General features: G+C 43.2%; 1 pseudogene; it reads right to left on the reverse strand.

The window, feature by feature from the left end:
* Positions 1-276: 276 nt before the first annotated feature.
* LOC147979929 (uncharacterized) lies at positions 277-3,618 on the reverse strand (annotated as a pseudogene).
* Positions 3,619-13,006: the final 9,388 nt, after the last annotated feature.

Below are 13,006 nucleotides of genomic sequence, written 5' to 3' on the forward strand. Positions count from 1 at the left end.
ATCAAGTTTTTGCGGTAACCCTCTCTACTTTTTTGCACATGCTATGTGGGTGAAATTATGATACCATGCCAACTTTAACCTTTTTTGAGTTCATTTGAAATGCTTTGTCCATTTCAGGGTCATTTAGCTGGAAAAAATTAGTAAACGCATGAAAGAATTTGTTTGCACATAAAATTTCTTTGTGTTTCAAATGCCAAAACACATAACTACCCTAACTATTACAGAGATTCCCTCCTGGGTGTGAAACACAGAAGAAAGTGATGATAGTGAAGCCGATCACATCCCAGATCTTTGGGTGTGAAACTTTTTCTTCGCGTGTGTCCCTTTGCGCCGTAGCCATGGAAAATCTTCATCATTTAACTGGATGCTCGGGTCAATATTCACTATGAATGGAGCAATTTCATCAAACTTTTCATAATCTTCAGACATGTCTGTCTTGTCATCCACTCCCACGATGTTTCTCTTCCCAGAAAAAACTATGTGGCGCTTTGGCTCATCGTATGATGCATTCGCTTCCTTATCTTTTCTTTTTCTCAGCTTGGTAGACATATCCTTCACATAGAAAACATGTGCCACATCATTAGCTAGGACGAATGGTTCGTCTGCATACGCACGATTATTGAGATCCGCTGTTGTCATTCCATATTGCGGGTCTTCCGTTGCCCCACCTCGTGTCATATTGACCCATTTGCACCGAAACAAAGGGACCTTCAAACCATGTCCATAGTCAAGTTCCCATATCTCCTCTATGTAACCATAATATGTTTCCTTTCCCGTCTTGGTTGTTGCATCAAAGCGGACACCACTGTTTTGGTTGGTGCTCTTCTTATCTTGGGCGATCGTGTAAAATGTATTACCATTTATCTCGTACCCTTTGAAAGTCATTATATTCGAAGATGGTAACTGGGACAGCGAGTACAGGTCATCTTCAGTAGAGGCGTCATGCATGGTACATGTCTGCAACCAGCCGGCGAAACTCCTGGTTTGTTCACATGTAATCCAGTCATCAGACCGCTCGGGGTGTTTGGAGCATAGAAAATTCTTGTGTTCGTCCATATACAGAGCCACCAAGGCGGAATTCTGTAGAACTGTGTAGTGTGCTTCAGTTAGAGAATGTCCGTCCATACATATTATTTGATCCCCTCCTAGCGTGCCTTTTCCATCCAGTCTGCCCTTATACCGCGATTCAGGAACACCAATCGGCTTAAGGTCAGGAATAAAGTCAATACAAAACTCAATGACCTCCTCATTTTCATGGCCCTTGGAGATGCTTCCTTCTGGCCTAGCACGGTTATGACCATATTTCTTTAAGACTCCCATGAACCTCTCAAAGGGGAACATATTGTGTAGAAATACAGGACCCAAAACGTTAATATCTTCGCATAGGTGAACTAGGACGTGCGTCATGATGTTGAAGAAGGATGGTGGGAACACCAACTCGAAACTGACAAGACATTGCACCAAATCATTCTCTAACCTTGGTATGAGTTCTGGATCGATTACCTTCCGAGAGATTGCATTGAGGAATGCACATAGCTTCACAATGGCTAATCGAACGTTTTCCGGTAGAAGCCCCCTCAATGCAACCGGAAGCAGTTGCGTCATAATCACGTGGCAGTCATGAGACTTTAGGTTCTGGAACTTTTTCTCTGCCATGTTTATTATTCCCTTTATATTCGACGAGAAGCCAGACGGTACCTTAATACTGAGCAGGCATTCAAAAAATATTTCCTTCTCTTCTTTGGTAAGAGCATAGCTGGCATGACCCTGATGTATGCTGTCTTTTCTGTGCATACGTTGCTGGTCCTCCCGTGCCTCAGGTGTATCTTTTGTCTTCCCATACATGCCCAAGAAGCCAAGCAGGGTCACGCAAAGATTCTTCGTCACGTGCATCACATCAATTGCGGATCGGACCTCTAGGTCTTTCCAATAGGGCAGGTCCCAAAATATAGATTTCTTCTTCCACATGGGTGCGCGTCCTTCAGCGTCACTCAGAACAGGTTGTCCGCCAGGACCCTTTCCAAAGACTACCTTCAAATCCTTGACCATATAATGTACATCAGCACCAGTACGGAGGCGAGGCTTCGTCCGGTGATCCGCCTCACCTTTGAAATGCTTGCCTTTCTTTCTTACGGCATGCCTGCTCGGAAGAAATCGACGATGTCCCAGGTACACATTCTTCTTACAATTAGCCAAATATATACTGTCGGTATCGTCCAAACAGTGCATGCATGCGCGGTATCCCTTGTTTGTCTGTCCTGAAAGGTTACTGAGAGCAGGCCAATCATTGATGGTCACGAACAGCAATGCCTTTAGGTCAAATTCTTCCCCCATGTGCTCATCCCACACACGTACACCTGTTCCATTCCACAGTTGTAAGAGTTCTTCAACAAATGGCCTTAGGTACACATCAATATCGTTGCCGGGTTTCTTAGGGCCTTTGATGAGCACTGGCATCATAATGAACTTCCACTTCATGCACAACCAAGGAGGAAGGTTATACAAACATAGAGTCACAGGCCAGGTGCTATGGTTGCTGCTCTACTCCCCAAAAGGATTAATGCCATCTGCGCTTAGACCAAACCATACGTTCCTTGTGTCATCTGCAAACTCCTTCCTGTACTTTCTCTCGATTTTTCTCCACTGCGACCCGTTAGCGGGTACTCTCAACTTTCCGTCTTTCTTACGGTCTTCTCGGTGCCATTGCATCGCCTTGGCATGCTCTTTGTTTTGGAACAAACGTTCCAACCATGGTATTATAGGAGCATACCACATCACCTTGGCAGGAATCTTCTTCCTGGTCCGCTCTCCCTCGACATCACTAGGGTCATCACAGCTGATCTTATAGCGCAATGCACCCCATACCGGGCAAGCGTTCAAATCCTCGTACTCACCATGGTAGAGGATGCAATCATTAGGGCATGCATGTATCTTCTGCACCTCTAACCCTAGAGGGCAGACAGCCTTCTTTGCTTCGTACGTACTCTTGGGCAATTCGTTGTCCTTTGGAAGCATATTCTTTACCATTACCAGCAACTTTCCAAATCCCTTGTCAGATACACCATTCTCTGCCTTCCATTGCAGCAATTCCAGTGTGGTGCCCAGCTTTTTCTTTTCACCTATGCAATTCAAGTACAACAATTTTTTGTGATCCTGTAACATGCGCTGCAACATCTTCTTCTCCAAATCACTTGCGCGGTTTCTCTTTGCATCGGCAATGGCCCGACCTAGATCATCAACGGGCTCATCTGATGCCTCTTCTTCAGCTTCTTCCCGCATTGCCGGCTCAGCTTCTTCGCCCATTGTTGTATCATCGTATTCAGGGAACCCATGGCCAGGATAGCTGTCGTCGTCCTCTTCTTCTTCATTGTCTTCCCTCATAACCCCTCTTTCTCGGTGCTTGGTCCAAACATTATAGTGGGGCACGAAACCGGACTTAAACAGGTGGACGTGAATGGTTCTTGACTTACAGTAATTTAGATCATTCTTACAGCCAGCACATGGACAAGGCATAAAACCATCTTCCCGCTTGTTTGCCTCAGCCGCAAGCAGAAAATTTTGCACGCCATTAATGAACTCAGGAGAGCATCGGTCATTGTACATTCATTGTCGGCTCATCTTCATTACACAACACCGAAAAAGACCAAATTAATACAAGTTCATACATAAAGTTCATACAACACTTAAATGCAACAAACAAATAACTCTCTAGCTAAATAATTTAAATGCAACAACAAATGCGATCAAGATCGCAACTAAGGTAACAATTGATCCAACAACATAATGATACCAAGCCTCACTATGAATGGCATATTTTCTAATCTTCAAGCGCATTTTCTCCATCTTAATCTTGTGATCATCGACGACATCGGCAACATGCAACTCCAATTCCATCTTCTCCCCCTCAATTCTTTTCAATTTTTCCTTCAAATCCTCGTTTTCTCTTTCAACTAAATTAACCTCTCGACAATAGGGTCGGTTGGAATTTCCGGTTCAACTACCTCCTACATATAGATATCTATGTCAACTTGATGGGCATAATTTGTCATAAATACGAAATGCAACAAATAGTTTTAAAAGAGAATATACCATATCTGAATCATAACCCGGACGAGGGCCGACGGGGACGGATATCAAAACCATGGCACTATGTATAACAAACAACGTATGGGTAAGATAATTATACGAGTAACTATATATCCAAATCACACAAACATCAATTTTTTATATAAAACATTCATGAACAAGAGGCTCACCACAAGGTGGTGCCGGCGACGGGACGTTGCGGGCGATCGACGGTGGTTACGACGGAGATTTAGAAGGCACTAAGTTAACCACACCTACATATGCAAACTAAGTGTTATTTTTGACCTCAAATTGCATATAAATCAAATACTAGCACATATATATAATTCCTCCCAAATTACTAAACTCAAAAATCAATCACTATATAAAGCATTGCAAGAGCTAATCTAGCAATGAGAGATGAAAGGACAAAGTTGCTAACCTTTGTGATCCTTTGAATGGATGGGGGCCTTCAAATCTTGACAAATTTTGGGCAAAATGTGTGATGAGCTTGAGAGGAAGAGGGAAAGAACAGAGAGGAGAGGGGAAAGGGGAAGAATAGAGCGAGCTCGGGTGGATGAAGGGTGTATGTAGGATGACCTTTAGTACCGGTTCGTGATACGACCCTGTACTAAAGGTGTTGGAGGGGCCCCGGACTGACAACATCCTGCCACCACTCACTTTAGTACCGGTTCATGGCACGAACCGGTGCTAAAGGTTCGCCACGAACCGGTACTAATGATGTCTGCCCGCCTAGCCGTTGGAACCGGCACTAATGGACACATTAGTGCCAGCTCAAATTCAAACTGGTACTAATGTGCTTCACATTTGACCCTTTTTCTACTAGTGTCTTGCCTAATGCGTTACTCTGTTCTTATGAACTTAATACTCTAGATGCATGCTGGATAGCGGTCGATGTGTGGAGTAATAGTAGTAGATGCAGAATCTTTCGGTCTACTTGTCGCGGACGTGATGCCTATATACATGATCATGCCTAGATATTCTCATAATTATGCACTTTTCTATCAATTGCTCGACAGTAATTTGTTCACCCACCGTAATACTTATGCTATCTTGAGAGAATCCACTAGTGAAACCTATGGCCCCCGGGTCTATCTTTTATCATATAAGTTTCCAATCTACTTTATTTTGCAACCTTTACTTTCAATCTATATCATAAAAATACCAAAAATATTTATATTATTATTATTATCTCTATCAGATCTCACTCTCGTAAGTGACCATGAAGGGATTGTGAACCCCTTTATCGCGTTGGTTGCGAGGTTCTTATTTGTTTGTGTAGGTACGAGGTACTTGCGTGTAGTCTCCTACTGGATTGATACCTTGGTTCTCAAAAACTGAGGGAAATACTTATGCTACTTTGCTGCATCACCCTTTCCTCTTCAAAGGAAAACCAACGCAGTGCTCAAGAGGTAGGAATATGTAAGGGGGGAGGGGATAGAGGCACGAGGAGAAGTTTTTTTGTGTGGTGTCTGTGTTGGTATGTGTGGGTGTGAGAAGATAACGAGACCTGGGGGCAGAGGGTGTGTCACCGCGTGAGGTCCGATGGGCTGAGGTGAGGCCCCTGGTTCGGTTCCGTCCTGCGCCACATTGGTCAGCCCGTGATGCATTTAGGGACACCCATGGGTGACTAGCCGTACAAGACAAAGATAGCAGAATCGTGAAGGACTCTGTGTCCACTGACAAAGCCGGATAGGATTTGTATCCCTAGGTCCTCGGACTAAGGTAACCCCTTATCTCTGATATTACTATTCATCCAACCTAACTTTAAGGGGCATCCTACAAAATTCTCTGCTAGAATCATACTCGTCGATTAGGAAGAGAGGTGTGAGACAATGCGTGAGAGACGGGCCTAAAGATAATGTGCGTACGGGAGACATGTAGGCAGGTCTATGTATATAGTAATGGACGATGGGGATTGTGCATGGGTATGCTTGTGAGAGGAAGAGTGCTTGTGATAAAGGTTAGTGAAAACAGTTGTAAATGGTTACGAGAGGGTGGGAGGGTTATATCAAGAGAATGTCTGCGAGAAAGACACCTCGGGAGAGTGTGTGAACATGTGTGAGAGACCACCAATGGAGAGTGAAACTACAAGTAAAAGACTGATGTACACATTGATTAAAAATATAAATTGTATCCAAATATTAGGATGGGATCATGATATTTGCAATTCACAGAAGGAATGGTCATTGATCCATCAGACATCTAGATTCTATTGAATTTGAGCATGTCTATGTTATTATTAGACATAATTGATCCACATAGTTAGTATTTTGAACTCCAGACAATGCATCGCTTTAGCAATCGAATATAAACATGAGTATAGTTCATGTTGTGTGTGTAAAGCGCATTATACATACGAAAGTTACACAATGAATATTATAAATAGCTAGCTATGAACTAGCATACAATTGAATTCAACTTAAGGTGGTTTAAAAAATTCGAATTCAATTATTGGAATTCGATATCATGGCATTTGTAAATCATACCTAAATTATGGGGGCACCAATCTTTGCTCTGCTTTTGTACACAATAGCATATATATAGTCATGTACAAAATAGATTCAAATTTAGCTCCTCCATTCCAAAATAATCATAGTTATAGGATTTTCAAGTGTCAAAATTTCAAAAAGAAGGGATAATTTAATGAGGTTTTCAAATAAACAAGGTCAAATTTAACGTTGTCTATTTAGGTCAATCCTCAAAGTTCAAGAGTACTCTAAACGTGAATGATTCTATTTCTAAATTTCGAACGAAGCACCAAAAGAGCCTCTACTCGCCCAAAACCGCGTGAGACCAATGTTTCGTAGTAGAAGGAAATTACTATTCTAACTCCGACCCGCGAAACCTACCGGCCCGACGTCCAAAGGTCTAAACCGGGGTAGGTTTGTAGCTTCATCTATATGCCACGCAACCGCCTCCGAAAAACATTCATCCACAGTGACCACCTAAGCACACATGCGCGCGGCTGAAAACGCTCCTGCACACTATTTGGGACACCTAGGAATAACATCCTACCCCCGACCCGCAGTAGGTCTGAAATTTAAGAGGGGGGCAAAGTTTGTACTTTACCCAAATTTCAAACAAGCGCGTCCCATCTGTTCAAAAAAGCCAAAAACAAGCGCGACCCAGACCGAAACATGGTTCTCACTTAGCTCCCCCCGGTCTGATTCCCCATTCGTACTCCGTGGGCACCAAAACTACCTCTCCACCAACCGCGAAACCTCGGCGTCCTCCGTCCGCCACCCCATCCCACCCATTAACCACCACCCTCCTCCATCACGCTGGAGCCGATACGCTGACGTCCTCGTCCACCGCAACCTCAACCGCAACGCCCTCCACGGCTAGTAGTCGAAGCCGAGGTCGAGCTATTCGTACCCGAGCCAGTTCAACCACGCCGTCCTGCGCCTCACCGCTGCCGCTCGAACTTCGCCACCATCCACCACACCGGAGTTGATCCTCCTACACCGTCCTTCGTCGCCTCGGATCTGCTTCCCCTCCGCCAACAGAAGGCCACTGCAACATAGTAAATAATTTGGCCATGGGTTCATCCAAGGCTCCACCCTCCTCCAAAACATCGGTTCCCAGGTAAAAGCAAGAAAATCGGCGCGACTTCTGGAGGACGCAACACTGGCAACCGGAAATGGTACTCCTCATCCCTTATTCGTGCAAATCTTACGTGTCTGCTTGCACGGTATTCATCCCACAGAAGACACTAGTTGGCCGCTTCTTCTTGATACTAGATGTTCCTAGTAACTCGCAATGCACAAGGTTTCTCCTCATATACTATTTCACCTTAGCTAGAGGTCCGTCCCCCCTGGATTTCAATTCCTGGTCAGCTGATTCCCAATTAAAGGAAGCATTCCCCAGTGTAACAGGCGCTAGTCCGCCTATTACGGCAGGGAAGCAGCGCCTCAGCGTTTATCTTAGGGCGTGTGGGGCCTAGAGCTGCTGGTGCTCGATCTGGAGGTCGGTCGGGATTAAAGGGATGGTCAGGGGGCGCTCCCAAACACGACGGTGGTGTGAGGTCGAGGGGAGGGCAGGGCGGCGGAGGCAGGGGTCTGGGCTGGTGGTCGCTGGCGGTTCGATAAAGATTGTCAACAGTGACTAGCGGGAGGTAGACGAAGGCCATCTTCCCGTTCCTTATAGATCGGACGGTTCATAAAAAAATCGACTGATCTATTTATTTTCAATCGACTGTTATTTTGTTAGGACCACATGTGGTGGTGTGCTGGAGGAGTACCTGCTTTTCCCAGCCATCCATGTGCTCATATATTACAAAATCATACGGAGTAGAATCAAATTTTATTTGCCATGCAATGTTGTAGAGCTATCATATGTCTCCGGTTATTTATTTTTCAGCCACCTGCTATCAGCTACTTTTACAGTGCACTAGTTCTACACACACTTCACCCATACTCTCACTATTGTGTTTTTATGCAAGGATATTTCAGACTCTGCCTTGACAGAAGCAGAAAAGAAAAGAGAGAAGTCGCTCCTGCTTGCTTCACGGGCAGGCAAGACACATGTTTTCGCTTTAAAGGTAGGATGTTCAACAGATGGAGACAGTAAACATAGCTCTGGAGTTGATGATCTCGCTCGCAATGAACCACCATCCCAGGTGTCTGCTTTAACTTTGCGGTGTCAAATGTGGTTGCATGTTGCATATGGTGTCTAGCTTGTATTCGAAAGGCCGAAGTTCGTCTTTATTAAGATAAGGAAAGATATTTTTTACATGAACCACCATCCGGGGAGCACCAGAAGACAAATAGCTAGTCAGGGCACTGGCCAAGCTAGTGACAAGCCCAGCACAGATAGGCATCACCTGGAAGCCAACTAAAAAGCCATGCTGGTGGTGAAGCAGCCCGCCTCCCACCAGGCTCTCGGGTCCTAGATGATCATGCTCACCACTCCAGCCGGATGTCTAGCTTGTATTGCTTCCAATTTGGTTAAATTGCATCTGCTTAGCTTACACATTATACGTTTGAATATGACATGCCTTCTTGTTTTTCGTACATACTAGTACATATGTCTATTAACCATGTTCTTACATCAAACTAATGTTCTTGTGTATCCCTCATCAATCACTTATGATGAGGCAGTCAGGCCAGTGGACTACTGTGAGTAAAGATCCTCATTTAAAGAATGCAGCGTCAGCCTCCCACATGATTCTCAAGAAATGACAAGGCTAGATGAAGATAGTGAATTTAGCTCTGTAGTTGATTACCGCATTTCCCCTACACGAGCATCATAGGTGCTTGCTCTACCTTGGCAGCGTGATATGTGGTTGCATGTTGGATATGGTCTCTAGATTGTAATTATTCCAATCTGGTTAAATTTCATGTGCTATCCTGCTTAGTTTATAAATTATACATGTTAATCTGACATGCCTTCCTGTTTTTAGTACATAGTACATCTATCTATTAAGCATGTCCTTACCAAAAAACTATTGTTTTTCTGTATCCCGCATCAATCAATATGACGAGACACCTTTAGTATATGCAGTGCGATATTAGTTGCAACTTTCGTATGATTTATAGCATGCGTTGCTTCTAGTTTGTTTAAAAGCCATTTATGATGGGACACTTTTAACTTGGCAGAGTCATATTGGTTGCATCTTTCATGTGGTTGCTTCTTATTTGTTGAAATGGCTTCTGCTTAGTTTACACAAACAGTTGTGAATATGCCATGTTGTCCTGTTTTCGTACATATTCCATCCTGGTATCATGTGTTTGTCTTACATCAAAGTAGTGATTGTCAGTATCATGCATGAATGAGTTCTGAAGAGTGAATTTTATTGCTTTTTCTTGTCGGTTTTACTTGACAATTCAAAATCAATAAAGCGGAAGGAAGTTAGCTAGCCAGCGGATAAAGGTGCTCCTTCCAAACAAAGGGCCTCTGTAGATTCTACTCCAACCCCCCAAGATGATTTGCAAGATAACACATGCATAGACACTCAATGTAGCTGTGTTGATGATGAGCACGTCTCCCCTAGTGCACTGATGTCTACTACACAACCTTCTTCTTGTAGACGTTGTTGGGCCTCCAAGTGCAGAGGTTTGTAGGACAGTAGCAAATTTTCCTCAAGTGGATGACCTAAGGTTATCAATCCGTAGGAGGCGTAGGATGAAGATGGTCTCTCTCAAGCAACCCTGCAGCCAAATAACAAAGAGTCTCTTGTGTACCCAACACACCCAATACAATGGTAAATTGTATAGGTGCACTAGTTCGGCGAAGAGATGGTGATACAAGTGGTATATGGATGGTAGATAAATGTTTTTGTAATCTAAAAATATAAAAACAGCAAGGTAACTAATGATAAAAGTGAGCGTAAACAGTATTGCAATGCTAGGAAACAATGCCTAGGGTTCATACTTCCGCTAGTGTAAATTCCCTCAACAAAAATAACATAATTGGATCACATAACTATCCCTCAACATGCAACAAAGAGTCACTCTAAAGTCACTAATAGTGGAGAATGAACGAAGAGATTATGGTAGGGTACGAAACCACCTCAAAGTTATTCTTTCCAATCAATCCGTTGGGCTATTCCTATAAGTGTCACAAACAGCCCTAGAGTTCATACTAGAATAACACCTTAAGACACAAATCAACCAAAACCCTAATGTCACCTAGATACTCCAATGTCACCTCAAGTATCCATGGGTATGATTATACGATATGCGTCACACAATCTCAGATTCATCTATTCAACCAACACAAAGGACCTCAAAGAGTGCCCCAAAGTTTCTACCGGAGAATCACGACGAAAACGTGTGCCAACCCCTATGCATAGGTTCATGGGCGGAACCCGCAAGTTGATCAGCAAATCATACATCAAGTGAATCACGTGATATCCCATTGTCACCACAGATATCCATGGCAAGACATACCTCAAGTGTTCTGAAATCTTTAAAGACTCAATCCGATAAGATAACTTCAAAGGGGAAACTCAATCCATTACAAGAGAGTAGAGGGGGAGGGGAAACATAAGATCCAACTATAATAGCAAAGCTCGCGATACATCAAGATCGTATCACCTCAAGAACACAAGAGAGAGAGATCAAACACATAGCTACTGGTACATACCCTCAGCCCCGAGGGAGAGCTACTCCCTCCTCGTCATGGAGAGCACCGGGATGATGAAGATGGCCACCGGAGAAGGATTCCCCCTCCGGCAGGGTGCCGGAACGGGTATAGATTGGCTTTCGGTGGCTACGGAGGCTTCTGGCGGCGGAACTCCCGATCTATTGTGCGTTCTGGAAGTTTTAGGATACGTAGGTATATATGGGTGAAAGAAGTACGTCGGTGGACCGAAGAGGGGGCCATGAGGCAGGGGGCGTGCCCCCCACCCTCGTGGGTACCTCCCTTCTTTCCTGACGTGCACTCCAAGCTTTTCTGGTGGCTTTCCTTCCAAAAATAACTTCTCTAGTTGATTTCGTTCCATTTTGACTCCGTTTGATATTCCTTTTCTTCTAAACACTGAAATAGGCAAAAAAAACAACAAATCTGTGCTGGGCCTCCGGTTAATAGGTTAGTCCCAAAAATAATATAAAATTGGATAATAAAGCCCAATATTGTCTAAAACAGTAGATAATATAGCATGGAGCAATCAAAAATTATAGATACCTTGGAGACGTATCAAGCATCCCCAAGCTTAATTCCTGCTCGTCCTCGAGTAGGTAAATGATAAAAACAAAAATTTTGATGCGGAGTGCTACTTGGCATGATTTAAATGTAATTCTTCTTAATTGTGGTTTGAATATTCAGATCTGAAATATTCAAGACAAAATTTCATATTGACATAAAAATGATAATACTTCAAGCATACTAACTAAGCAATTATGTCTTCTCAAAATAACATGGCCAAAGAAAGTTCATCCCTACAAAATCATATGGTTTAGTCATGTTTCATTTTCGTCACACAAGAATGCTCTCATCATGCACAACCCCGATGACAAGCCAAGCAATTGTTTCATACTTTAGTAATCTCAAACCTATAAACTTTCACGCAATACATGAGCGCGAGCCATGGATATAGTACTATGGGTGGAATAGAATATATTGATGGGGGTTATGTGGAGAAGACAAAAAGGAGAAAGTCTCACATCAACGAGGCTAATCAATGAGCTATGGAGATGCCCACCGATTTATGTTAATGCAAGGAGTAGGGATTGCCATGCAACGGATGCACTAGAGCTATAAATGTATGAAAGCTCAACAAAAGAAACTAAGTGGGTGTGCATCCAACTTGCTTGCTCATGAAGACCTAGGGCACTTGAGGAGGCCCATTGTTGGAATATACAAGCCAAGTTCTATAATGAAAAATTCCCACTAGTATATGAAAGTGACAAAACAAGAGACTCTCTACTATGAAGATCATGGTGCTACTTTGAAGCACAAGTGTGGTAAAAGGATAGTAACATTGTCCCTTCTCTCTTTTTCTCTCATTTTTTTGGGCCTTCTCTTTTTTTATGGCCTTTCTCTTCTTTTTTTTGGGGGACTTCTCTTTTTTTATGGCCTTTCTCTTTTTTATTCCTCACTTGGGACAATGCTCTAATAATGACGATCATCACACTTCTATTTATTTACAACTCAATGATTACAACTCGATACTAGAACAAAGATGACTCTATATGAATGCCTCCAGCGGTGTACCGGGATATGCAATGAACCAAGAGTGAAATGTATGAAATAATTATGAATGGTGGCTTTTCCACAAATACTATGTCAACTACATGATCATGCTAAGCAATATGACAATGATGAATGTGTCATGATAAACGGAAAGGTGGAAAGTTGCATGGCAATATATATCGGAATGGCTATGGAAATGCCATAATAGGTAGGTATGGTGGCTATTTTGAGGAAGATATAAGGAGGTTTATGTGTGATAGAGCGTATCATATCACGGGGTTTG

Source organism: Triticum urartu, chromosome 3A (genome assembly GCF_056163025.1).
Source record: "Triticum urartu cultivar PI428250 chromosome 3A, HENAU_Tu73, whole genome shotgun sequence".
In the NCBI taxonomy this organism is placed as follows: domain Eukaryota; kingdom Viridiplantae; phylum Streptophyta; class Magnoliopsida; order Poales; family Poaceae; genus Triticum; species Triticum urartu.